The sequence below is a fragment of the Amia ocellicauda genome, unplaced genomic scaffold (genome assembly GCF_036373705.1).
Source record: "Amia ocellicauda isolate fAmiCal2 unplaced genomic scaffold, fAmiCal2.hap1 HAP1_SCAFFOLD_32, whole genome shotgun sequence".
In the NCBI taxonomy this organism is placed as follows: domain Eukaryota; kingdom Metazoa; phylum Chordata; class Actinopteri; order Amiiformes; family Amiidae; genus Amia; species Amia ocellicauda.
In genome coordinates, this window is record NW_027102887.1 from 173,734 (window position 1) to 199,613 (window position 25,880).

Sequence of the window (25,880 nt, forward strand, 5' to 3'; positions counted from 1 at the left end):
ACACAAGCAGGGTGAGGTACACTCGGACCCTCACCATGATGGATGTCACCCTAGCAAAATGGCTACCATCTTACCAAATGACCTATGACCTTACAAATGGTAACAAAATGGCTCCCATCTTACCAGATGACCTATGACCTTACAAATGGCTGACATCCAATATGGCCGATATCATCCAAGATGGCTGACAAGGGAGGGTAAAAGGGTAACCCTGGGGGTGATGGGAAGGAGAGAGAAGTTCCGGTTCAAAGGTGGGGGTAACCGGAAGGTGAGGTGGGCCTTCCGGTCTATGGTACGTAGGGAGGGCGGGACTTCCGGCTGTCAAAATTGTAAGTGATGCTGCCATCATACCGTTTGACATTGTCTCCAAGGTTCTCATCGTGAATAACAAACAAAATTCAAACTACCTTCTGGCCTGACCTTCTAGCTTGACCTAATCTTTCTTAAGTATACAAGAGAGAAAAACAGGTGTGAGAAAAGAATTTCTAACTTTCCTTCCATACATACATACATACATACATACATACATACATACATACATACGGAAAATAAATAATAGAATTTTGAATCACAATAAGATGTTATCAAGTACAGAAAAAGAAAATGTAATAAAATGTGATCTTAAATACATACAAATAAAGAAAATTGGTTTACTATTTCCAGATTCCTTTTTTGAAATACAATGACATGCATTACAAATGAGTATTTACATTATATTTACAGCCGGTGCTCGTGTGTCACTGTGTCCCTCAGGCTGTGGTAGGCGCTGACATATTGGGCAGCCAGGGTGGCTGTGTGTCCCTCCCCCAGGAGGACTGACCGTTTTTCTTTTTTCTAAGTTTTGTCACAGGTTGGGTGGGCATCCATTATGTTGTTACAGAATGTGTCCCTTATTTTGGGCTAAAGCTTTCCGTGGAGGGGAACGTGGATCAGTTTGTACCATTTTTGGGAAGATCTGCCTTGTTGGGGCGGAGCTGTGATCCAGGTGAACAGCAGATCGGGCATAGGTGGGCATGTGGGCAGAGGAGTAGGAAGGCCGGTCAAGCAAATAAGCTTGCTAAGGTACGCAGCAGCAGCAAGCAGCCCCCCCATCCAGCCAGCCAGCCAGTCTGGCTAGCAGTGACTGAGTGGTTGACAGACGGCAAGCAACGGAATGTACGTGCTCTGTGATGTCATAGCAGTCAGCTGAGAGAGGCTCGTGATGTCATCGCTGAGCTGTCTGTCTGTCTGTCTGTCTCTCTCTCTCTCTCTCTCTCTCTCTCTCTCTCTTCCTCTCAATTCAATTCATTTGTATTGTCAAAGCAATTGGACATACATACATACATACATACATACATATATATATATATATATATATACACTCACCTAAAGGATTATTAGGAACACCTGTTCAATTTTTCATGAATGCAATTATCTAACCAACCAATCACATGGCAGTTGCTTCAATGCATTTAGGGGTGTGGTCCTGGTCAAGACAATCTCCTGAACTCCAAACTGAATGTCTGAATGGGAAAGAAAGGTGATTTAAGCAATTTTGAGCGTGGCATGGTTGTTGGTGCCAGACGGGCCGGTCTGAGTATTTCACAATCTGCTCAGTTACTGGGATTTTCACGCACAACCATTTCTAGGGTTTACAAAGAATGGTATGAAAAGGGAAAAACATCCAGAATGCGGCAGTCCTGTGGGCGAAAATGCCTTGTTGATGCTAGAGGTCAGAGGAGAATGGGCCGACTGATTCAACCTGATAGAAGAGCAACTTTGACTGAAATAACCACTCGTTACAACCGAGGTATGCAGCAAAGCATTTGTGAAGCCACAACACGTACAACCTTGAGGCGGATGGGCTACAACAGCAGAAGACCCCACCGGGTACCACTCATCTCCACTACAAATAGGAAAAAGAGGCTACAATTTGCACAAGCTCACCAAAATTGGACAGTTGAAGACTGGAAAAATGTTGCCTGGTCTGATGAGTCTCGATTTCTGTTGAGACATTCAGATGGTAGAGTCAGAATTTGGCGTAAACAGAATGAGAACATGGATCCATCATGCCTTGTTACCACTGTGCAGGCTGGTGGTGGTGGTGTAATGGTGTGGGGGATGTTTTCTTGGCACACTTTAGGCCCCTTAGTGCCAACTGGGCATTGTTTAAATGCCACAGCCTACCTGAGCATTGTTTCTGACCATGTCCATCCCTTTATGACCACCATGTACCCATCCTCTGATGGCTACTTCCAGCAGGATAATGCACCATGTCACAAAGGTCGAATCATTTCAAATTGGTTTCTTGAACATGACAATGAGTTCACTGTACTAAACTGGCCCCCACAGTCACCAGATCTCAACCCAATAGAGCATCTTTGGGATGTGGTGGAACGGGAACTTCGTGCCCTGGATGTGCATCCCACAAATCTCCATCAACTGCAAGATGCTATCCTATCAATATGGGCCAACATTTCTAAAGAATGCTTTCAGCACCTTGTTGAATCAATGCCACGTAGAATTAAGGCAGTTCTGAAGGCGAAAGGGGGTCAAACACAGTATTAGTATGGTGTTCCTAATAATCCTTTAGCTGAGTGTATATATATATATATATATATATATATATATATATATATATATATATATATATACATACATACAAACATCCATACATGCTAGAAAGTCATTACTATGTTATCTTAAAGGCTAACTAAGCAGAACATATATCATTATAGAACAGAGTTCATAGGTCAACACATGGTTTTAGGGAACAGGCTCGTAGGTCATACCGTTTGACATTGTCTCCAAGGTTCTCATCGTAAATAACAAACAGAAATCAAACTATCTTCTGGGCTGATCTTCTAGTTTGACCGTATCTTTCTTAAGTATACAAGAGAGAAAAACAGGTGTAAGAAAATAATTTCTAATTTTCCTTCTACACATATATACATACATACATACATATGTAGCGTTATGTTGGGTGTATTTGGATAAGAGCATTTGGGCTCTGAGCTGAAGCACGGATCTAAAGAAGACCTCTCCCCCCCCCAAAGTTATCAGATTTCCTTAGCTCATCAGCTTGGAACTGGTTTGCATCAAAGTGACAGTTTTGGGGAGGATGGCACCGAGAAGAGGCCAAATAGTTTGGAATTCTGCTATGAGATGTCTGGAGAAAGGGGCCTGTAGGTGATAAAAACTCTTTGAAGTGGATGAGAGCCGAAATCCCGACATAGAGCTACGAACCCGGGCCAACCGGCATTTCCAAAAGATGGCATGGATTGACATCAGTCATAAATCAAGCCCCCCTCCAATAGGACACTGGGGGCTGAAACCGAAATCCAATCTCAAGAACTCAGGGACCAATCACCTACTGATCTGACAGACTTTAAGGAACAGCGGACAGTCTTTCTCTCTCTCTTTCTCTCACCTGAACCAGAAACTCGCTGCCACAGCTCAACCTGTAGCTCTGTTGCCAGAACCGGAATCAGAAACCAACCAAGTCTTTGCCGGCAACAGAAGAGTTAAACTGGGAGAAGGAGATTGAGCCGTACGAAGAATTCTTTTAAAGGACTTTATTAAATAAATAACTTTACAGACCCACCTGATCAGTGGAGTTTTACAGCTGGACAATTGACTAAGTCGACTGAATACGAAAGTGTCAGTCACTTAAATAGCTATTTGAGTCTTAAGAAACTTGACCCTTGGAATAAACAGGGCCCTGCTTTCCTCAAAGACTTTGTCTTCAAGTAACTACGGTGGAACCCTGCTTACAAAGAAGATTTTGTGCACAACCTTGGAGCATTCAAACCAGTGGAAAATCTGTTTGGAAAAGACTCTACATTCCCGAAACCCCAACTTACAGGTGCATCGACTGAGTGGAAGTTCTTGGACAAAGCCGAACCAGACTGCCTTTGTTCCAAACCACACAGACCTCGTGCCGAGTGCTGTTATCTGAGCCCGAAGGCAGAGAGGCCTCTCTGCGACGAAGTTCACATAAGTTTAACAGTTTGGAGTTTGTGATTCATGACATTTGAGAAATCAATTAGAAATGTTAATCTGTGATTCATAACTCTAGAATGTGTAATATCATTTAGTTTTCTTAAATATAAATGTGTGTTGCATTAAACTGTTTTGTTGATAATTTTAGAAATAAAATCTGTCAACCCCGAGAAATATCTTCTCATTCCTGTTTAACTGTTTAGTCTGAAATTGACACAAGTTAATAGACATTAGATTATTGGTGGCCCTGCCTATCCTTAATCATTGAATAATAATCAGTTAAGGGAAATTGTGGTAACAAATAGGATCTTTCTCGGCACCTAAACGTAAATGAGACTGATATATATATAACGAGAAGTTACCCGACATAAAAACTAACCTGCGTAGTTATTTAATGTCTGACTAATAATACTAACGAGAGACTCACCTTCGTCTTACTAACCGGTATTGTAGTCAATGTGTTTATAACCTTTTTTGTTTAACGATTTGTTAAACGGAATGTACGTGCTCTGTGCTGTCATAGCAGTAAGCTGAGAGAGGCTCGTCATGTCATCGCTGAGCTGGCTGGCTGGCTGGCTGGCTCTCTGTGTGTGTGTGTGTGTGTGTGTGTGTGTATGTGTGTCTCTCTGTCTGTCTGTCTGTCTGTCTCTCTCTCTCTCTCTCTCCCTCTCAATTCAATTCATTTGTATTGTCAAAGCAATTGGACATGCATACATACATACATACATATATATGGAAAATAAACAATATGTGTACATCTCTTTCGGCATTAGTGGTGCCCTCACAGATGTGCAAGTTACATGACAGACAGACAGACAGACACACACACACTTTCACACACAGACAGACAGACAGACAGACAGACACACGCATATTATGGGTCTTTGTTGGGTAGTGAAATGGGTAGCATCAGTCGCAGTGTGGGTAATGTCAGGGAGCCAATCATAGTCCCCGTTATTTGCATATCGTGGCGCAAAGCATTCTGGGAAAAGCAACTAAACACGTTTAGTCATGTATTTGTCCATAGTTTACACATGAGATGAAAGAGACAGTATGACGTATTGAGCACCTGGGATTCCTCATGTGTATGTGAGGGGCAGAGGAACCGGATCCCAAGTGTGCGTCCCAGGTGCTATAGGTTTCAAAGCATGCAGGGGAATAGGCACCCCACCCTGACACTTACAGAAGACTGGATAGGGAGATATAAATAGCAATGGGGAGACTCTTGTTCTTGGTGTGGCTCTATCCATATAGTGGGGCCAGCAGCCACTTAGCAGGTGTAGCAATAGAAGCTCAGCCTGGGGAGACTGGATTTAGCATTTCCTCTCCATTTTGATAACTATCCATAATCATTTCTGCAAAATACTTCTATGATACCTATGTATGTTTTTTACTTGTACTATATTATACTATCAAGTATCAGTGTACACATACAATTTGACCTGTTACATTAATACAGAGGCCACGGAAGGCCAGATCACTAATAGCCACTGTCCCCTGATATTACACTTTTTCACAATCACTTTGGCACTCATTTCAGAACCTTGATGTCATTTTTCAAAACTCTAGACACTAAACTCACACCCGATGATCAAAATGCACATTTTTCAAAACTCTAACACTTTTTTACAATTGCTTGGATACAATACACATCAACCTCAGATCATTTGTTCATTGAACTAAAATGACACAACTTACATCAAAGTATTACCATTTCAAAATGCAATTCACACATTACATCTGAGATCACTGTCTATTCATTTCATTACAGAGATCTAACTATCAATTGATACAGCTGCTCAAAATGATAAGTGACTGTTGCATTACTCTTAATGCATAGTTTTATGGAAACTGACAAACAGTATTCCATGTTTCGATCATAAAAGTTTCAGGATAATGAGATCCATTGACACCAATAACCGAGGAGCATGGTTTCTTAGGGTTACCATAGACTTGACTGTGTCTTCTTGTTTGTGAAGGAACAGGACTGTGTTTTCCTGTCTGGGTTCCCGCAGGCTTAAGTGGGTTTGACCTACTATTAGAAAAAAAAAAAAAAAAAAGGAGCGCTAATTAATTGTTCAATATCTGATACGCCGGTGATAATATAAAATAACGTGTTTATAGTTCATAGAAGTTTATAGTGTTTATGGTAAATGAAGAAAAGTCATTAAGTTATATACAAGTTCTATAAATGCAAACATTGAAAAGCATGTTTGTTGTTATTCCTATATAGGATTTAGTATTATTTGTGTTTTCTTGTTTTTTGCTATGTTTTCTCCCCTGTCGTTTATTGTTATTTTGCGGGCTTGCACGCCTTGGTTGTTGTGTACAAAACGATACATAGAAAATGGGAAAACGTGTTACTGTGTGGGAACAGCTCTAGTAAGACGGGCGACCCGCCACTTAAAGGTACACATGTAAGGTACATGTATGATAACTATGGAGTGAAGCGGTGCGTTTGACTGGACAATAGGTGACAGAAAATTAAGGTTTCCAGAAGATGGGACTTTTGATTCAGATAGACTTGAGCACCTAAAAACGGTTCTGCAAAATAGGAATACAAAGCATTAAGAAATGAGAAACCAAAGCTAGCTATCTTAAAACATTTGTTAGAGAAAAGAAAGAAAAGACAACAGGCATAATTCAATCTGAATGCCCCGAAGACAAATTAAAAATATATATATATATATGTTTTTCAGTATAAATGACAGTCCTCAAGATACTGAAGGAAAATTACTAGATAAGTAATAAATAAGGGTAGTTTGAGACACTGCAGGTCAATATGACATGCCAACCAAAACCATGGTATCTGAATTTACTATGGATATAAATTAATATGTGTCTCTTTGTATGTTTGTACGTTTTCAGTTTGCGCAAGGTAAATGTCCATATTTTGACTTTTTCATGTACTGTATAGTCCAGAATATGACTAAGAGAGTCATAAGTCACAAATAGTTACAGAATGATAGCTAAAAAACGCCAGTTAAATATGTTGTAATAACAGACCTACAAGAAAGTCAGCATTTAACTGTACACAGAATGCTATTGCAAACAGAAATAATAATACAAAATTAAGTTATTTAAATAGGTCTTACGAATACAGAAGTTAAAAGTAACATGTTAGAAATGGAATTAGAGCCAAATTTAGAAATAGGAATCCGAGGCAACCACAAACATTCGGTGAAGGTTTCTTACATATTGATAAATAGATAACCAGATACTCCAGGAAATTAACGATGTGCTCATTTGGAAGCTATGAGTTCCACAATGAAGAGTTTTTAAATCCCTAGTAATAGATCCCTAAATACAATGTGTAGGTAAGAAATTAACTATTGATCAGTTCAATCTGGATTCGGGAACAGTTCTTCTGAACCTGTACTGGTGTAGATTGGACTTCAATAGGAGGAAGTGACACAATAAAGACATGAGCCGCGCAGGAGGACAGTCTTAGTGCCCACGCAGGTTCTTAGTTGGGGAAATCATTGACTGGACACATTTTTTGAAAATGTGCTTTCCTGAAGTACCTGGACATCATTATTGAGATCAATGAAAAGGCTTATTTTCCAAAGATTAAATACATTCATTAACTACAATAATGTAGTGAAATGTATATAAATAGTAATAATACAAATCAATCAAATATAACTTGCATTTTCTTGTAAGAAATTAGGAATAGGAGAAAGAACAGCTGTTGGGATGCAGTGCGATGTTATCCAAAATTGAAAGCGGTTGAGAAAGGAGAGTTTGTTCTGTGTGAGACAAATGTACTGCCACGAGAGACTCTGATGGTGATTGAGTGGAATATGAGGGAAAATAATGAAGTTACTACAGGTATAACTAAAGGTGTAACATAACTAATTTAATGAAACATAGTCATGGCAAGTTATAAAACTGTTTGGAAATAGTCCTTTCACAAACAGAAATACCCTATCAATTAGGAAGAGGGGGGCAGGGGGCAAGGGCCGTATGTGCTCCTCTGCTCCCCCTGTTCGCCTGAGCAGACAAGCAGCCTGAGATGAGAGAGAGAGAGAGAGAGAGAGAGAGAGAGAGAGAGAGAGAGAGAGAGAGAAGTCAGAGACAAGGCAGAGACTGTAAGTACGTGTAAGGGTTCATAACTTATTACAAACAGAGCAAGAGTGTAATGAATGGTAATTTACACTGCTTGTATTAATAATGATAATAATATTGATGTTGATACAGACGAATACATCACATACTAGATGACAACCGCATAAAACTAATAATAATGAAAATAGGAATAATAGGAGTATGGAAATAATTTCAAATTATGGTTTATTGGTAAAAAATGAATTGAGAAACAAAGATTAATAACTGCCATCATTTACCCAACTACTATTAACTATGGTGTTGAAGGAGCTGCTGTAATAGTTATTGTAATGTTCTCAGGTATTTAAGTTAGATAAAAGGACAAAGATAAGCACATTGTTTTGAAACTTTGACAACTCCACACAAAAAGAGTATCTACACTAGGAAGTAAAGCTGATTCAATAAACACAGGAGATATGATGCTGCTGACGACAGCTGAGTGCTGTACAGAAATAATTTGATAAATGAGATAAATTGGAATCAAGATTATTATTATTTTGAATTGTCCCTTTACTAGAAACCTTATAGATTGTGCGAATGTCAACTAATGTGATAGAGATGCCTTTTATAAGGACGATCTCTGATGTTGTGTGAACCACACATTGTGTCTTCAGACTGATTTATTCCACATGGCAGATATGCATATTATGAATCGTGTCCTGAAGGAACCGATGTCTGACCCATATGGAGAAGATGCTGGTGTTCTTGTTGAGACACAGTAGGCCGAGGGCGCGGCTTTAAAGACAGCCTCACAGCAACTTGAACAGACCAATGCTGAGGTCCACTACGCTGAAGTGATGCTTGACTCAGTGGAGAAATAAGTTAAAATACTATAATTAAAGGTTTTCCAGATTATAGGAATCTACAATATATTGTGAAACTGCTCAGATGACGTCCGCAGTAGCACATATTCTTCTATTGATAGTTTAATTTATAATGTACTATTAGTGGAGATGTCACATTATTCAAATGAATAGAATGACAGCCATGAAGTCAGAATCAGTCCATTGCCCTTCACTTAAGATTTGTACAATGTATAATGTTTATAAATCAAAACGCAACAAATATATGTACAATACAGTTTACAAACTGAATTTGTAAAAAAGAATGTTTTGCTGACTTTTGTATTCTCTTTGAAGCAACAAAATGTATGTGTTATGTATGTCGTAACTAGGGTTTGACTTTTATGACCTGGGGCTGGATGAAATTTAATTTGAGATGCACTGTAAAAGCTCCAGGAAATTGCAACTGGCCACTGCACCTTCCATAAGAGAGCTCAAACATTTGCTAATGCATTGGTTGCCTCACAGGCACTCTTTCCCTGGTTTGCCCATGTGGCGCATGGTGTTGGCCACACGGGCAAAGGGGGGATGTGTGCATCAGTCTTTTAAATTGGTTTGCCCCAGGTTTTATAGTAACAGCTTAGCAATATTGTAGAACTTGCCACATTTGTCAAGCTCATAATCCTGCAATATGCAAATAGATTGTGTTCAAAAGCTTAAATGTTGTGGATATGAATATATACTTGTAATAATATATAGGTGTTCTAAATGGGTTGAAGCCTATCCCGTAGGAAGGCTGAAGTAGTAAAAGTAGCAAAAATACAGTTAAGGGATGTTATATGTAGATTTCGCATTCCAGGGAAATTTCCAGTGATAGGAACACTCACTTCACTGGGACAATAGTGCAGGAACTATGCAAAGCCCTGCGAGGTAAACAACATTTTCACTGCCCCATCAGGCTCAGTCAGCTGGAGCAGTGGAGAAACAAAATGGGATATTAAAGAATAAGCTGTCTAATATATGCAAACAAACAGGACTCAAACGTCCAGATCCCCTTCCTATAGTCCTAATGACAATGAAATCGTCAGCAAATTGAGAAAAACAGGTCTTTCTCCGTGTGAGATTATTATGGGATGACTTATGAGACTCTCCATCACTCCTCCATTGTCTGTAAGGGAAATGGACATCCACTTGATGGATGATGCTATGTTGTCTCTTTGTATGGGACTAACACGTGCTTTCGAAGCTGTCCATTCACAGATGAAAGCCGCCCAGACTGAACCATCCCAGCAGGTTTACCACCCCTTCCAGCAAGATGACTGTGTATATCAAAGCACACAAGAGAAAGTCCTCCCAACAGCCCAGGTGGACAGGGCCCTACCAGGTGCTCCTGACCACCCACACAGCTGTGAAGTGCCTAGGAACGACGACATGGATCCACTCCTCACACTGCAAACTTGCCAATCGAGGCGATCAGCACAACCCTGGTGGAGAACAGAGGGATAAAGGAATTGTTCTTCCACATCAGATTTGACATTACTGTATGTATGCAGGCCCTTGTAATTGCTTTTCCAATACTGCCAACTGGTTATTGATGATTGATTTCACATTGTGGTACGAGTATCGAGTGAAATGCGTGCTATCCACCTTAACAACACAGCGATAACATGGAGCCGGCAGGTGATCCAGGTCACAATAGAGGTCAAGCAGTGGGAGGAGGAAGACGTGGTGGTCAAAGGTGTAGCGTAAGGTACACTTATAAAATTCAATGAAAGAAGTGAATTTATAGTATCACCTTATCACGAATCCTGGAATCTTGTAGAACTCATTTTCTGTAATAATTGGATGCAGACACCAATTCCAAAGATATAAATTGTCAAATTTATTCAAAAACAAAGACTAAATGTAGCACTACACTAATTATACAAAAGGGAAAAACTAATTAAAATTCAACTCTAGATCAACAAATCAAAGACAAATCACTTCCGTGACCAAATCAAAGACCATGGGATCGCATATGATAACACACAAATCATTAAACAAAAAAGGTTATAAACACATTGACTACAATACCGGTTAGTAAGACGAAGGTGAGTCTCTCATTAGTATTGTTAGTCAGACATTCAATAACTACGCAGGTTAGTATTTATGTCAGGTAACTTCTCGTTATATATATATCAGTCTCATTAACGTTTAGGTGGAGAGAAAGATCCTATCATTACTTGTTACCACAATTTCCCTTAACTGATTATTATTCAATGATTAAGGATAGGCAGGGCCACCTATAATCTGGTGTCTATTAACTTGTGTCAATTTCAGACTAAACAGTTAAACAGGAATGAGAAGATATTTCTCGGCGTTGTCAGATTTTATTTCTAAAATTATCAACAAAACAGTTGAATGCAACACACATTTATATTTAAGAAAACTAAATGATATTACACATTCTAGAGTTATGAATCACAGATTAACATTTCTAATTGATTTCTCAAATGTCATGAATCATGAACTCCAAACTGTTAAACTTATGTGAACTTCGTCGCAGAGAGGCCTCTCTGGCTTCGGGCTCAGATAACAGCACACGGCACGAGGTCCGTGTGGTTTGGAACAAAGGCAGTCCGGTTCGGCTTTGTCCAAGAACTTCCACTCAGTCGATGCACCTGGAAGTTGGGGTTTCGCGAATGTAGAGTCTTTTCCAAACAGATTTTCCACTGGTTTGAAGGCTCCAAGGTAGTGCACAAAATCTTCTTTGTAAGCAGGGTTCCACCGTAGTTACTTGAAGACAAAGTCTTTGAGGAAAGCAGGGCCCTGTTTATTCCAAGGGTCAAGTTTCTTAAGACTCAAATAGCTATTTAAGTGACTGACACTTTCGTATTCAGTCGACTTAGTCAATTGTCCAGCTGTAAAACTCCACTGATCAGGTGGGTCTGTGAAGTTATTTATTTAATAAAGTCCTTTAAAATAATTCTTCGCTCAATCTCCTTCTCCCAGTTTAACTCTTCTGTTGCCGGCAAAGACTTGGTTGGTTTCTGATTCCGGTTCTGGCAACAGAGCTACAGGTTGAGCTGTGGCAGCGAGATTCTGGTTCAGGTGAGAGAGAGAGAGAGAGAAAGACTGTCCGCTGTTCCTTATAGTCTGTCAGATCAGTAGGTGATTGGTCCCTGAGTTCTTGAGATTGGATTTCGGTTTCAGCCCCAAGTGTCCTATTGGAGGGAGGCTTTATTTATGACTGATGTCAATCCATGCCATCTTTTGGAAATGCCGGTTGGCCTGGGTTCGTAGCTCTATGTCGGGATTTCGGCTCTCATCCACTTCAAAGAGTTTTTATCACCTACAGGCCCCTTTCTCCAGACATCTCATAGCAGAATTCCAAACTATTTGGCCTCTTCTCGGTGCCATCCTCCCCAAAACTGTCACTTTGATGCAAACCAGTTCCAAGCTGATGAGCTAAGGAAATCTGATAACTTTGGGGGGGGAGAGGTCTTCTTTAGATCAGTGCTTCAGCTCAGAGCCCAAATGCTCTTATCAAAATACACCCAACATAACGCTACATATGTATGTATGTATGTATATATGTGTAGAAGGAAAATTAGAAATTATTTTCTTACACCTGTTTTTCTCTCTTGTATACTTAAGAAAGATACGGTCAAGCTAGAAGGTCAGCCCAGAAGATAGTTTGATTTCTGTTTGTTATTTACGATGAGAACCTTGGAGACATTGTCAAACGGTATGACCTACGTGCCTGTTCCCTAAAACCATGTGTTGACCTATGAACTCTGTTCTATAATGATATATGTTCTGCTTAGTTAGCCTTTAAGATAACATTGTAATGACTTTCTAGCATGTATAGATGTATATATGTATGTATATATATATATATATATATATATATATATATATATATATATGTATGTATGTATGTCCAATTGCTTTGACAATACAAATGAATTGAATTGAGAGGAAGAGAGAGAGAGAGAGAGAGAGAGAAAGAGAGAGAGAGAGACAGACAGACAGACAGACAGACAGCTCAGCGATGACATCACGAGCCTCTCTCAGCTGACTGCTATGACATCACAGAGCACGTACATTCCGATGCTTGTCGTCTGTCAACCACTCAGTCACTGCTAGCCAGACTGTCCCTAAGACAAAGTGTACAATACTTCAATTATATCTCCTCCAGACAGAAAGAGAGTATTAAGAGCTACGATAAAGTTACCCAGCAGACGTAAAAAGCTGGCAGCACCTGGTATTTCCAGGAGATCTCCCATCCAAGTACTGACCAGGTCCTGCCCCGTTTCGTTTCCGAGATCTGACGAGATCGGGCGCGTTCAGGTCTGTGTGTCCGCAAGCCGAGATGCCTGGTTGCATGATGTCTCTTAAAGGCTGGCGGATATTGATGGAACTTCCAGAAAAAAGACAAAATAAAAAGAAAAATGGCGGGAAAAATATCAGTGCAGCAAAGGGTGTTGAAAGTAGCCGGGTACGTGTACAATTCTTCAATTATATCTCCTCCAGACAGAAATAGAGTATTAAAAGCAACGATGAAGTTACCCAGGAGACGAAAAAGCTTGCAGCACCTGGTATTTCCAGGAGGTCACCCATCCAAGTACTGACGAGGCCCTGCACCGTTTAGCTTCCGAGATGTGATGAGATCGACCGCGTTCAGGACGGTGTGGCCGCAAGCCAAGCAGCCTGGCTGCATGATGTCTCTTAAAGGCTGGAGGGTATTGACGGAACTTCCGGCAAAAAAAAAAAGAAAAAAGAAAAATGGAGGAAAAAATATCAGTGCAGCAAAGGGTGTTGAAAGTAGCCGGGTATGTGTACAATTCTTCAATTATATCTCCTCCAGACTGAAAGAGAGTATTACGAGCTACGATGAAGTTACCCAAGAGACGTATAAAGCTTGCAGCACCTGGTATTTCCAGGAGGTCACCCATCCAAGTACTGACCAGGACCTGCCCCGTTCAGCTTACGCGATCTGACGAGATCGAGCGCGTTCAGGACGGTGCGGACACAAGCCGAGAGGCCTGGTTGCATGATGTCTCTTAATGGTTGGCGGGTATTGACGGAACTTCCAGCAAAAAAAAAAAAAAGAAAAACGGAGGGAAAAATATCAGTGCAGCAAAGGATGTTGAAAGTAGCCAGGTACGTGTACAATACTTCAATTATATCTCCTCCAGACAGAAAGAGAGTATTAAGAGCTACGATATAGTTACCCAGGAGACGTAAAAAGCTTGCAGAACCAGGTATTTCCAGGAGGTCCCACATTCAAGTAATGACCAGGCCCTGCCCCGTTTAGCTTCCGAGATCTGACGAGATGGGGCGCGTTCAGGACGGTGTGGTTGCAAGCCAAGAGGCCTGGCTGTATGATGTCTCTTAAAGGCTGGAGGGTATTGATGGAACTTCCAGCAAAAAAAAAAAAAAAAAGAAAAACGGAGGGAAAAATATCAGTGCAGCAAAGGGTGTTGAAAGTAGCCGGGTACGTGTACAATTCTTCAATTATATCTCCTCCAGACTGAAAGAGAGTATTAAGAGCTACGATGAAGTTACACAGGATACGTAAAAAGCTTGCATCACCTGGTATTTCCAGGAGGTCACCCATCCAAGTACTAACCAGGCCCTGGCCCGTTTAGTTTCCAAGGTCTGACGAGATCGGGCGCGTTCAGGACGGTGTGGCCGCAAGCCAAGAGGCCTGGCTGCATGATGTCTCTAAATGGCTGGAGGATATTGACAGAACTTCCAGCAAAAAAAAATGAAAAAAGAAAAATGGAGGGAAAAATATCAGTGCAGCAAAGGGTGTTAAAAGTAGCCGGGTACGTGTACAATACTTCAATTATATCTCCTCCAGACAGAGAGAGAGTATTAAGAGCTACGATAAAGTTACCCAGGAGACGTAAAAGCTTGCAGCACTAGGTATTTCCAGGAGGTCTCACATTCATGTACTGACCAGGTCCTGCCCCGTTTAGCTTCCGAGATCTGACGAGATCGGGCGCGTTCAGGATGGTGTGGCCGCAAGCCGAGATGCCTGGCTGCATGATGTCTCTTAAAGGCTGGCGGGTATTGACGGAACGTCCAGCAAAAAAAAAAAAAAAAAAAAATAGAAAAATGGAGGGAAAAATATCAGTGCAGCAAAGGGTGTTGAAAGTAGCCGTGTACGTGTACAATTCTTCAATTATATCTCCTGGAGACAGAAAGAGAGTATTAAGAGCTACGATGAAGTTACCCAGGAGACGTAAAAAGCTTGCAGCACCTGGTATTTCCAGGAGGTCACACATCCATGTACTGACCAGGCCCTGCCCCGTTTAGCTTCCGAAATCTGATATGATCGGGCACATTCAGGACGGTGTGACTACAAGCCAAGAGGCCTGGCTGCATGATGTCTCTTAAAGGCTGGCGGATATTGACGGAACTTCCAGCAAAAAAATAAAATAAAAAGAAAAATGGAGGGAAAAATATCAGTGCAGCAAAGGGTGTTGAAAGTAGCCTAGTACGTGTACAATTCTTCAATTATATCTCCTGGAGACAGAAAGAGAGTATTAAGAGCTACGATGAAGTTACCCAGGAGACGTAAAAGGCTTGCAGCACCTGGTATTTCTAGGAGGTCTCCCATCCAAGTACTGACCAGGCCCTGCCCCGTTTAGCTTCCGAGATCTGACGAGATTGGGCGCATTCAGGACGGTGTGGCCGCAAGCCGAGAGGCCTGGCTGAATGATGTCTCTTAAAGGTTGGCGGGTATTGACGGAACTTCCAGCAAAAAAAAAAAAAAAAAAAAAAAAGAAAAATGGATGGAAAAATATCAGTGCAGCAAAGGGTGTTGACAGTAGCTGGGTACGTGTACAATACTTCAATTATATCTCCTCCAGACAGATAGAGAGTATTAAGAGCTACGATAAAGTTACCCAGGAGACGTAAAAGCTAGCAGCACCAGGTACTTCCAGGAGGTCTCACATTCATGTACTGACCAGGTCCTGCCCCGTTTAGCTTCCGAGATCTGACGAGATCGGGCACGTTCAGGATGGTGTGGCCGCAAGCCGAGATGCCTGGCTGCATGATGTCTCTTAAAGGCTGGCGGGTATTGACGGAACTGCCAGCAAAAAAAAAAAAGAAAAATAGAGGGAAATATACCAGTGCAGCAAAGGGTGTTGAAAGTAGCCGGGTACGTGTACAATTCTTCAATTATATCTCCTGGAGACAGAAAGAGAGTATTAAGAGCTACGTTGAAGTTACCCAGGAGACGTAAAAAGCTTGCAGCACCTGGTATTTCTAGGAGGTCTCCCATCCAAGTACTGACCAGGCCCTGCCCCGTTTAGCTTCCGAGATCTGACAAGATCGGGCGCGTTCAGGATGGTGTGGCCGCAAGCCGAGATGCCTGGCTGCATGATGTCTCTTAAAGGCTGGCGGGTATTGACGGAACTGACAGCAAAAAAAAAAAAGAAAAATAAAGGGAAATATACCAGTGCAGCAAAGGGTGTTGAAAGTAGCCGGGTACGTGTACAATTCTTCAATTATATCTCCTGGAGACAGAAAGAGAGTATTAAGAGCTACGATGAAGTTACCCAGGAGACGTAAAAAGCTTGCAGCACCTGGTATTTCCAGGAGGTCACACATCCATGTACTGACCAGGCCCTGCCCCGTTTAGCTTCCGAAATCTGATATGATCGGGCGCATTCAGGACGGTGTGACTACAAGCCAAGAGGCCTGGCTGCATGATGTCTCTTAAAGGCTGGCGGATATTGACGGAACTTCCAGCAAAAAAATAAAATAAAAAGAAAAATGGAGGGAAAAATATCAGTGCAGCAAAGGGTGTTGAAAGTAGCCTAGTAGGTGTACAATTCTTCAATTAAATCTCCTCCAGACAGAGAGAGAGTATTAAGAGCTACGATAAAGTTACCCAGGAGACGTAAAAGCTTGCAGCACTAGGTATTTCCAGGAGGTCTCACATTCATGTACTGACCAGGTCCTGCCCCGTTTAGCTTCCGAGATCTGACGAGATCGGGCGCGTTCAGGATGGTGTGGCCGCAAGCCGAGATGCCTGGCTGCATGATGTCTCTTAAAGGCTGGCGGGTATTGACGGAACTTCCAGCAAAAAAAAAAAAGAAAAATAGAGGGAAATATACCAGTGCAGCAAAGGGTGTTGAAAGTAGCCGGGTACGTGTACAATTCTTCAATTATATCTCCTGGAGACAGAAAGAGAGTATTAAGAGCTACGATGAAGTCACCCAGGAGACGTAAAAAGCTTGCAGCACCTGGTATTTCTAGGAGGTCTCCCATCCAAGTACTGACCAGGCCCTGCCCCGTTTAGCTTCCGAGATCTGACGAGATCGGGCGCATTCAGGACGGTGTGGCCACAAGCCGAAAGGCCTGGCTGCATGATGTCTCTTAAAGGTTGGCGGGTATTGACGGAACTTCCAGCAAAAAAAAAAAAAAGAAAAATGGATGGAAAAATATCAGTGCAGCAAAGGGTGTTGACAGTAGCTGGGTACGTGTACAATTCTTCAATTAAATCTCCTGCAGACAGAAAGAGAGAATTAAGAGCTACGATAAAGTTACCCAGGAGACGTAAAAGCTTGCAGCACCTGGTATTTCCAGGAGGTCTCACATTCAAGTACTGACCAGGTCCTGCCCCGTTTAGCTTCCGAGATCTGACGATATCATGCGCATTCAGGACGGTGTGGCCGAAAGCCGAGAGGCCCGGCTGCATGATGTCTCTTTAAGGCTGGCGGGTATTGACGGAACTTCCAGCAAAAAAAAAAAGAAAAAAGAAAAATGGAGGGAAAAATATCAGTGCAGCAAAGGGTTTTGAAAGTAGCCGGGTACGTGTACAATTCTTCAATAATATCTCCTACAGACTGAAAGAGAGTATTAAGAGCTACGATGAAGTTACCCAGGAGACGTAAAAAGCTTGCAGCACCTGGTATTTCTAGGAGGTCTCCCATCCAAGTACTGACCAGACCCTGCCCCGTTCAGCTTCCGAGATCTTACGCGATCGGGCGCATTCAGGACGGTGTGGCCACAAGCCGAAAGGCCTGGCTGCATGATGTCTCTTAAAGGTTGGCGGGTATTGACGGAACTTCCAGCAAAAAATAAAAATAAAAAAATAAAAAATAAAAATGGATGGAAAAATATCAGTGCAGCAAAGGGTGTTGACAGTAGCTGGATACGTGTACAATACTTCAATTATATCTCCACCAGACAGAGAGAGAGTATTAAGAGCTACGATAAAGTTACCCAGGAGACGTAAAAGCTTGCAGCACTAGGTATTTCCAGGAGGTCTCACATTCATGTACTGACCAGGTCCTGCCCCGTTTAGCTTCCGAGATCTGACGAGATCGGGCGCGTTCAGGATGGTGTGGCCGCAAGCCGAGATGCCTGGCTACATGATGTCTCTTAAAGGCTGGCGGGTATTGACGGAACTGCCAGCAAAAAAAAAAAGAAAAATACAGGGAAATGTACCAGTGCAGCAAAGGGTGTTGAAAGTAGCCGGGTACGTGTACAATTCTTCAATTATATCTCCTGGAGACAGAAAGAGAGTATTAAGAGCTACGATGAAGTTACCCAGGAGACGTAAAAAGCTTGCAGCACTGGTATTTCTAGGAGGTCTCCCATCCAAGTACTGACCAGACCCTGCCCCGTTCAGCTTCCGAGATCTGACGAGATCGGGCGCATTCAGGACGGTGTGGCCACAAGCCGAAAGGCCTGGCTGCATGATGTCTCTTAAAGGTTGGCGGGTATTGACGGAACTTCCAGCAAAAGAAAAAAAAAAAAAAAATAGAAAAATGGAGGGAAAAATATCAGTGCAGGAAAGGGTGTTGAAAGTAGCCGGGTACGTGTACAATTCTTCAATTATATCTCCTGCAGACTGAGAGAGAGTATTAAGAGCTACGATAAAGTTACCCAGGAGACGTAAAAGCTTGCAGCACCTGGTATTTCCAGGAGGTCTCACATTCAAGTACTGACCAGGTCCTGCCCCGTTTAGCTTCCGAGATCTGACGATATCATGCGCATTCAGGACGGTGTGGCCGAAAGCCGAGAGGCCCGGCTGCGTGATGTCTCTTTAAGGCTGGCGGGTATTGACGGAACTTCCAGCAAAAAAAAAAAGAAAAAAGAAAAATGGAGGGAAAAATATCAGTGCAGCAAAGGGTTTTGAAAGTAGCCGGGTACGTGTACAATTCTTCAATAATATCTCCTACAGACTGGAAGAGAGTATTAAGAGCTATGATGAAGTTACCCAGGAGACGTAAAAAGCTTGCAGCACCTGGTATTTCCAGGAGGTCACCCATCCAAGTACTGACCAGGCCCTGCCCCGCTTAGCTTCCGAGATCTGATGAGATCGGGCGTGTTCAGGACGGTGTGGCCGCAAGCCAAGAGGCCTGGCTGCATGATGTCTCTTAAAGGCTGGCGGGTATTGACGGAACTTCCAGCAAAAAATAAAAAATAAATAAATAGAAAAATGGAAAGAAAAATATCAGTGCAGGACAGGGTGTTGAAAGTAGCCGGGTACATGTACAATTCTTCAATTATATCTCCTCCAGACTGAATGAGAGTATTAAGAGCTACGCTGAAGTTACCCAGGAGATGTAAAAAGCTTTCAGCACCTGGTATTTCCAGGAGGTCAACCATCCAATTACTGACCAGGCCCTGCCCAGTTTTTCTTCCGAGATCTGACGAGATCTTGCGTCTTCAGGACGGTGTGGCCTCAAGCCAAGAGGCCTGGCTGCATGATGTCTCTTAAAGGCTGGAGGGTATTGATGGAACTTCCAGCAAGAAACAAAAGAAAAAAGAAAAATGGAGGGAAAAATATCAGTGCAGCAAAGCGTGTTGAAGGTAGCCGGGTACGTGTACAATTCTTCAATTATATCTCCTCCAGACAGATAGAGAGTATTAAGAGCTACGATAAAGTTACCCAGGAGACGTAAAAGCTTGCAGCACCAGGTATTTCCAGGAGGTCTCACATTCAAGTACTGACCAGGTCCTGCCCCGTTTAGCTTCCGAGATCTGACGAGATCGGGCGCGTTCAGGACGGTGTGGCCGCAAGCCGAGATGTCTGGCTGCATGATGTCTCTTAAAGGCTGGCGTGTATTGACGGAATTTCCAGCAAAAAAAAAAAAAAAAAAGAAAAATGGATGGAAAAATATCAGTGCAGGAAAGGGTGTTGAAAGTAGCCGGGTACGTGTACAATTCTTCAAATATATCTCCTCCAGACAGATAGAGAGTATTAAGAGCTACGATAAAGTTACCCAGGAGACGTAAAAGCTTGCAGCACCAGGTATTTCCAGGAGGTCTCACATTCATGTACTGACCAGGTCCTGCCCCGTTTAGCTTCCAAGATCTGACGAGATCGGGCGAGTTCAGGATGGTGTGGCCGCAAGTCGAGATGCCTGGCTGCATGATGTCTCTTAAAGGCTGGCGGGTATTGACGGAACTTCCAGCAAAAAAAAAAAAAAAAAAATAGAAAACTGGAGGGAAAAATATCAGTGCAGGAAAGGGTGTTGAAAGTAGCCGGGTACGTGTACAATTCTTCAATTATATCTCCTGGAGACAGAAAGAGAGTATTAAGAGCTACGATGAAGTTACCCAGGAGACGTAAAAAGCTTTAAGCACCTGGTATTTCTAGGAGGTCTCCCATCCAAGTACTGACCAGGCCCTGCCCCGTTTAGCTTCCGAGATCTGACGAGATCGGGCGCATTCAGGACGGTGTGGCCACAAGCCGAAAGGCCTGGCTGCATGATGTCTCTTAAAGGTTGGCGGGTATTGACAGAACTTCCAGCAAAAAAAAAAAAAAAAAAAAAAAAAAGAAAAATGGATGGAAAAATATCAGTGCAGCAAAGGGTGTTGACAGTAGCTGGGTACGTGTACAATTCTTCAATTATATCTCCTCTAGACAGAAAGAAAGAACTAAGAGCTACGATAAAGTTACCCAGGAGACGTAAAATCTTGCAGCACCAGGTATTTCCAGGAGGTCTCCCATCCAAGTACTGACCAGGTCCTGCCCCGTTTAGCTTCCGAGATCTTACGAGATCGGGCGCATTCAGGACGGTGTGGCCACAAGCCGAAAGGCCTGGCTGCATGATGTCTCTTAAAGGTTGGCGGGTATTGACGGAACTTCCAGCAAAAAAAAAAAAGAAAAAAAGAAAAAAGAAAAATGGATGGAAAAATATCAGTGCAGCAAAGGGTGTTGACAGTAGCTGGATACGTGTACAATACTTCAATTATATCTCCTCCAGACAGAGAGAGAGTATTGAGAGCTACGATAAAGTTACCCAGGAGACGTAAAAGCTTGCAGCACTAGGTATTTCCAGGAGGTCTCACTTTCATGTACTGACCAGGTCCTGCCCCGTTTAGCTTCCGAGATCTGACGAGATCGGGCTCGTTCAGGATGGTGTGGCCGCAAGCCGAGATGCCTGGCTGCATGATGTCTCTTAAAGGCTGGCGGGTATTGACGGAACTGCCACCAAAAAAAAAAGGAACAATAGAGGGAAATATACCAGTGCAGCAAAGGGTGTTGAAAGTAGCCGGGTACGTGTACAATTCTTCAATTATATCTCCTGGAGACAGAAAGAGAGTATTAAGAGCTACGATGAAGTTACCCAGGAGACGTAAAAAGCTTGCAGCACCTGGTATTTCTAGGAGGTCTCCCATCCAAGTACTGACCAGGCCCTGCCCCATTTAGCTTCCGAGATCTGACGAGATCGGACGCATTCAGGACGGTGTGGCCACAAGCCAAGAGGCCTGGCTGCATGATGTCTCTTAAAGGTTGGCGGGTATTGACGGAACTTCCAGCAAAAAAAAAAAAAAAAAAAGAAAAATGGATGGAAAAATATCAGTGCAGCAAATGGTGTTGACAGTAGCTGGGTACGTGTACAATACTTCAATTATATCTCCTCCAGACAGATAGAGAGTATTAAGAGCTACGATAAAGTTACCCAGGAGACGTAAAAGCTTGCAGCACCAGGTATTTCCAGGAGGTCTCACATTCATGTACTGACCAGGTCCTGCCCCGTTTAGCTTCCGAGATCTGACGAGATCGGGCGCGTTCAGGATGGTGTGGCCGCAAGCCGAGATGCCTGGCTGCATGATGTCTCTTAAAGGCTGGCGGGTATTGACGGAATTTCCAGCAAAAAAAAAAAAAAAAAAATAGAAAAATGGAGGGAAAAATATCAGTGCAGGAAAGGGTGTTGAAAGTAGCCGGGTACGTGTACAATTCTTCAATTATGTCTTCTCCAGACAGAAAGAGAGTATTAAGAGCTACGATGAAGTTCCCCAGGAGACGTAAAAAGCTGGCAGCACCTGGTATTTCCAGGAGATCTCCCATCGAAGTACTGACCAGGCCCTGCCCCGTTTAGTTTCCGAGATCTGACGAGATCGGGCGCGTTCAGGACTTTGTGTCCGCAAGCCGAGAGGCCTGGCTGCATGATGTCTCTTAAAGGTTGGCGGGTATTGACGGAACTTCCAGCAAAAAAAAAAAAAAGAAAAATGGATGGAAAAATATCAGTGCAGCAAAGGGTGTTGAAAGTAGCCGGGTACATGTACAATTCTTCAATTATATCTCCTGCAGACTGAAAGAGAGTATTAAGAGCTACGATGAAGTTACCCAGGAGACGAAAAAGCTAGCAGCACCTGGTATTTCCAGGAGGTCTCCCATCAAAGTACTGACCAGGCCCTGCCCCGTTTAGCTTCCGAGATCTGACGAGATCGGGCGCGTTCAGGCCGGTGTGGCCTCAAGCCAAGAGGCCTGGCTGCATGATGTCTCTTAAAGGCTGGAGGTTATTGACGGAACTTCCAGCAAAATAAAAAAGAAAAAAGAAAAATGGAGGGAAAAATATCAGTGCAGCAAAGGGTGTTGAAAGTAGCCGGGTATGTGTACAATTCTTCAATTATATCTCCTCCAGACAGAAAGAGAGTATTTAGAGCTACGATAAAGTTACCCAGGAGACGAAATAACTTGCAGCACCTGATATCTCCAGGAGGTCACCCATCCAAGTACTGACGAACCCTTGCCCCGTTTAGCTTCCGAGATCTGATGAGATTGGGCGCGTTCAGGACGGTGTGGCCGCAAGCCAAGAGGCCTGGCTGCATGATGTCTCTTAAAGGCTGACGGGTATTGACGGAACTTCCAGCAAAAAAAAAATGGATAAAGAAAAATGGAGGGAAAAATATCAGTGCAGCAATGGGTGTTGAAAGTAGCCGGGTACGTGTACAATACTTCAATTATATCTCCTCCAGACAGAAAGAGAGTATTAAGAGCTACGATGAACTCACCTAAAGGATTATTAGGAACACCATACTAATACTGTGTTTGACCCTCTTTCGCCTTCAGAACTGCTTTAATTCTACATGGCATTGATTCAACAAGGTGCTGAAAGCATTCTTTAGAAATGTTGGCCCATATTGATAGGATAGCATCTTGCAGTTGATGGAGATTTGTGGGATGCACATCCAGGGCACGAAGCTCCCGTTCCACCACATCCCAAAGATGCTCTATTGGGTTGAGATCTGGTGACTGTGGGGGCCAGTTTAGTACAGTGAACTCATTGTCATGTTCAAGAAACCAATTTGAAATGATTCGACCTTTGTGACATGGTGCATTATCCTGCTGGAAGTAGCCATCAGAGGATGGGTACATGGTGGTCAAAAAGGGATGGACATGGTCAGAAACAATGCTCAGGTAGGCCGTAGCATTTAAACGATGCCCAATTGGCACTAAGGGGCCTAAAGTGTGCCAAGAAGACATCCCCCACACCATTACACCACCACCACCAGCCTGCACAGTGGTAACAAGACATGATGGATCCATGTTCTCATTCTGTTTACGCCAAATTCTGACTCTACCATCTGAATGTCTCACCTCTTTTTCCTATTTGTAGTGGAGATGAGTGGTACCCGGTGGGGTCTTCTGCTGTTGTAGCCCATCCGCCTCAAGGTTGTACGTGTTGTGGCTTCACAAATGCTTTGCTGCATACCTCGGTTGTAGCGAGTGGTTATTTCAGTCAAAGTTGCTCTTCTATCAGCTTGAATCAGTCGGCCCATTCTCCTCTGACCTCTAGCATCAACAAGGCATTTTCGCCCACAGGACTGCCGCATACTGGATGTTTTTCCCTTTTCACACCATTCTTTGTAAACCCTAGAAATGGTTGTGCGTGAAAATCCCAGTAACTGAGCAGATTGTGAAATACTCAGACCGGCCCGTCTGGCACCAACAACCATGCCACGCTCAAAATTGCTTAAATCACCTTTCATTCCCATTCAGACATTCAGTTTGGAGTTCAGGAGATTGTCTTGACCAGGACCACACCCCTAAATGCATTGAAGCAACTGCCATGTGATTGGTTGATTAGATAATTGCATTAATGAGAAATTGAACAGGTGTTCCTAATAATCCTTTAGGTGAGTGTATATGTATGTATGTTTATGTATGTCCAATTGCTTTGACAATACAAATGAAATGAATTGAGAGAGAGAGAGAGAGAGAGAGAGGAATATGAGCTCCTAAAAAACATTTGTTTTTATACATAAGCGGATTTAATTTGTGATTTACAAATGAATATATAGCACTATAAACATACACAGAAGACATGGAATAGAAATTCAGAAGAAAAAGTATTCAAAAAATAATAATTTTAAGAGAAACACAAAAAGAAGAAAGCAGAGAGACAGTTCAGGAAGAAAAGTCAGAAAAGAAAAGCTGAAGACAAGAATTGGAGGTAAGAGACAAATAATTAAACAAAAAAATATGTATTAATAAAATAAATAAGCATTCTCAGTAGTTGACTCAGCCAATGAAAATGCAGAGCTCCGATTTGAATAGAGTGACAGTAGGAGAGAGCCCAACTGCCACTGAGACTGATAGAAATCTATCGAACAGCAGTCTGACTGCAGAGCTGCCTTTTGAAATCCGATACCCTGAAGACATTCGCTCTGCACAGGCTAAGAAGGACTACAAACAAGCTGTGATGAGAGCATCTCCTGAGACCCTCATCCTAGACTACACCGGTAAAGGAGAAAACAGGGTCAAGAACAATCTACTGTTCTACACCGCCTTTCACAAAACCCTGTGCCAGACATACCCCAATAACAACAAGAGGGGCATTAGCAGAGGCAGGCAGATCTCAGTGCTGGTAGAGAAAGACACAGACAGTGTGATGCTCACTTTTAATGTATACCACAACGGGACCATCATGGTGCAGGGCAGCGAGAGCAGCCTGGACCAATTAGCTCTCGGCTTCCACACCTCAAAGCAGCAGACTGAGGTAGAGAAACAAGAGCCAGAGCCGGCCACCCTGCAGTCTGCCCCCAGCCACACGGAGCCAGACAGTGCCCCATCTCCCACAGACTGCCCCCCTGTCTCCCCAAAACTCTCCAGCAACATTAAAACACTAAAGGAATGCCTATCAGTGCTGGAGCTGGAGTTTGCGGAGTTCAGGGAGCAGACCTTGAGCACCCTGGCCCAGACCTCCTTGTGCGATCAGCTCCGGGATGAGATGCACAGACTAAAGATGCAGCACAAGGCTGAGATCCATGAGCTGAGAGCAGCAGTGAGAGACCTGGAGGAGCAGAGCCAAACCCTGAGGACGGAGCTGCGCAGAGCGAGGGAGGAGCTGACCAGGACACCCCAGCACAGCCAGCTAAGGAGCCTGCAGAGCCAGCTGGAGGAGCTAAGAGAGGAGCTACACATCACTGGAGCACAGAGACTGCACTGCACTGACCCCACAACACCTCCAACCCCTGACGCACCCACTGATCCACCCACACTCCCCACCACTCCTGACACACCCACTATCACCAGACCTGCCACTAATACACAACCCCCTGAAACGCCACTCCCCCAAAACACACCCGCTGCCCCCACCACTCCCGACGCAAACCCGGAGTGGCAGGTCAACGCAGAGGTGGTCATTCTGAGCGAATCCAATGGGAAGTTCCTGGTTGAGAGGCGCCTCTTCCCTGGGCGAAAAGTGAAAAAGCTTTGGTGCTCCACAGCACAGAGAGCCCTGGAGCTGCTCTCCAAGAGGA

The 25,880-nt window shown here is 43.1% G+C and overlaps 4 non-coding genes and 26 pseudogenes across 4 annotated transcripts; all 30 read right to left on the reverse strand.

Annotated features, from left to right (window-relative positions):
- Positions 1-13,101: 13,101 nt before the first annotated feature.
- LOC136730498 (uncharacterized) lies at positions 13,102-13,220 on the reverse strand (annotated as a pseudogene).
- Positions 13,221-13,435: 215 nt separating this feature from the next.
- LOC136730459 (uncharacterized) lies at positions 13,436-13,554 on the reverse strand (annotated as a pseudogene).
- Positions 13,555-13,770: 216 nt separating this feature from the next.
- Positions 13,771-13,889, reverse strand: LOC136730491 (uncharacterized; annotated as a pseudogene).
- Positions 13,890-14,101: 212 nt separating this feature from the next.
- On the reverse strand, positions 14,102-14,220 carry LOC136730514 (uncharacterized; annotated as a pseudogene).
- Positions 14,221-14,435: 215 nt separating this feature from the next.
- Positions 14,436-14,554, reverse strand: LOC136730809 (uncharacterized; annotated as a pseudogene).
- A 214-nt stretch (positions 14,555-14,768) lies between these two features.
- LOC136730952 (uncharacterized) lies at positions 14,769-14,887 on the reverse strand (annotated as a pseudogene).
- Positions 14,888-15,108: 221 nt separating this feature from the next.
- LOC136731044 (uncharacterized) lies at positions 15,109-15,227 on the reverse strand (annotated as a pseudogene).
- A 216-nt stretch (positions 15,228-15,443) lies between these two features.
- LOC136730610 (5S ribosomal RNA) lies at positions 15,444-15,562 on the reverse strand. The gene has a single exon (XR_010809403.1). It is a non-coding gene; the product is annotated as a 5S ribosomal RNA (ribosomal RNA).
- A 221-nt stretch (positions 15,563-15,783) lies between these two features.
- LOC136730997 (uncharacterized) lies at positions 15,784-15,902 on the reverse strand (annotated as a pseudogene).
- Positions 15,903-16,112: 210 nt separating this feature from the next.
- LOC136730594 (5S ribosomal RNA) lies at positions 16,113-16,231 on the reverse strand. Its single transcript, XR_010809388.1, has one exon. It is a non-coding gene; the product is annotated as a 5S ribosomal RNA (ribosomal RNA).
- A 210-nt stretch (positions 16,232-16,441) lies between these two features.
- Positions 16,442-16,560, reverse strand: LOC136730973 (uncharacterized; annotated as a pseudogene).
- A 215-nt stretch (positions 16,561-16,775) lies between these two features.
- On the reverse strand, positions 16,776-16,894 carry LOC136730953 (uncharacterized; annotated as a pseudogene).
- A 210-nt stretch (positions 16,895-17,104) lies between these two features.
- On the reverse strand, positions 17,105-17,223 carry LOC136730850 (5S ribosomal RNA). The gene has a single exon (XR_010809460.1). It is a non-coding gene; the product is annotated as a 5S ribosomal RNA (ribosomal RNA).
- A 211-nt stretch (positions 17,224-17,434) lies between these two features.
- LOC136730521 (uncharacterized) lies at positions 17,435-17,553 on the reverse strand (annotated as a pseudogene).
- A 216-nt stretch (positions 17,554-17,769) lies between these two features.
- On the reverse strand, positions 17,770-17,888 carry LOC136730913 (uncharacterized; annotated as a pseudogene).
- Positions 17,889-18,112: 224 nt separating this feature from the next.
- On the reverse strand, positions 18,113-18,231 carry LOC136730954 (uncharacterized; annotated as a pseudogene).
- A 209-nt stretch (positions 18,232-18,440) lies between these two features.
- Positions 18,441-18,558, reverse strand: LOC136730978 (uncharacterized; annotated as a pseudogene).
- Positions 18,559-18,778: 220 nt separating this feature from the next.
- On the reverse strand, positions 18,779-18,897 carry LOC136730522 (uncharacterized; annotated as a pseudogene).
- A 216-nt stretch (positions 18,898-19,113) lies between these two features.
- Positions 19,114-19,232, reverse strand: LOC136730443 (5S ribosomal RNA). The gene has a single exon (XR_010809317.1). It is a non-coding gene; the product is annotated as a 5S ribosomal RNA (ribosomal RNA).
- Positions 19,233-19,453: 221 nt separating this feature from the next.
- On the reverse strand, positions 19,454-19,572 carry LOC136730524 (uncharacterized; annotated as a pseudogene).
- A 215-nt stretch (positions 19,573-19,787) lies between these two features.
- LOC136730718 (uncharacterized) lies at positions 19,788-19,906 on the reverse strand (annotated as a pseudogene).
- A 215-nt stretch (positions 19,907-20,121) lies between these two features.
- On the reverse strand, positions 20,122-20,240 carry LOC136731061 (uncharacterized; annotated as a pseudogene).
- Positions 20,241-20,459: 219 nt separating this feature from the next.
- Positions 20,460-20,578, reverse strand: LOC136730816 (uncharacterized; annotated as a pseudogene).
- Positions 20,579-20,801: 223 nt separating this feature from the next.
- LOC136730676 (uncharacterized) lies at positions 20,802-20,920 on the reverse strand (annotated as a pseudogene).
- A 224-nt stretch (positions 20,921-21,144) lies between these two features.
- LOC136730487 (uncharacterized) lies at positions 21,145-21,263 on the reverse strand (annotated as a pseudogene).
- Positions 21,264-21,472: 209 nt separating this feature from the next.
- LOC136730707 (uncharacterized) lies at positions 21,473-21,591 on the reverse strand (annotated as a pseudogene).
- Positions 21,592-21,807: 216 nt separating this feature from the next.
- On the reverse strand, positions 21,808-21,926 carry LOC136730829 (uncharacterized; annotated as a pseudogene).
- A 219-nt stretch (positions 21,927-22,145) lies between these two features.
- Positions 22,146-22,264, reverse strand: LOC136730504 (uncharacterized; annotated as a pseudogene).
- A 211-nt stretch (positions 22,265-22,475) lies between these two features.
- Positions 22,476-22,594, reverse strand: LOC136730785 (uncharacterized; annotated as a pseudogene).
- Positions 22,595-22,809: 215 nt separating this feature from the next.
- Positions 22,810-22,928, reverse strand: LOC136730507 (uncharacterized; annotated as a pseudogene).
- Between the last annotated feature and the right edge of the window lie 2,952 nt (positions 22,929-25,880).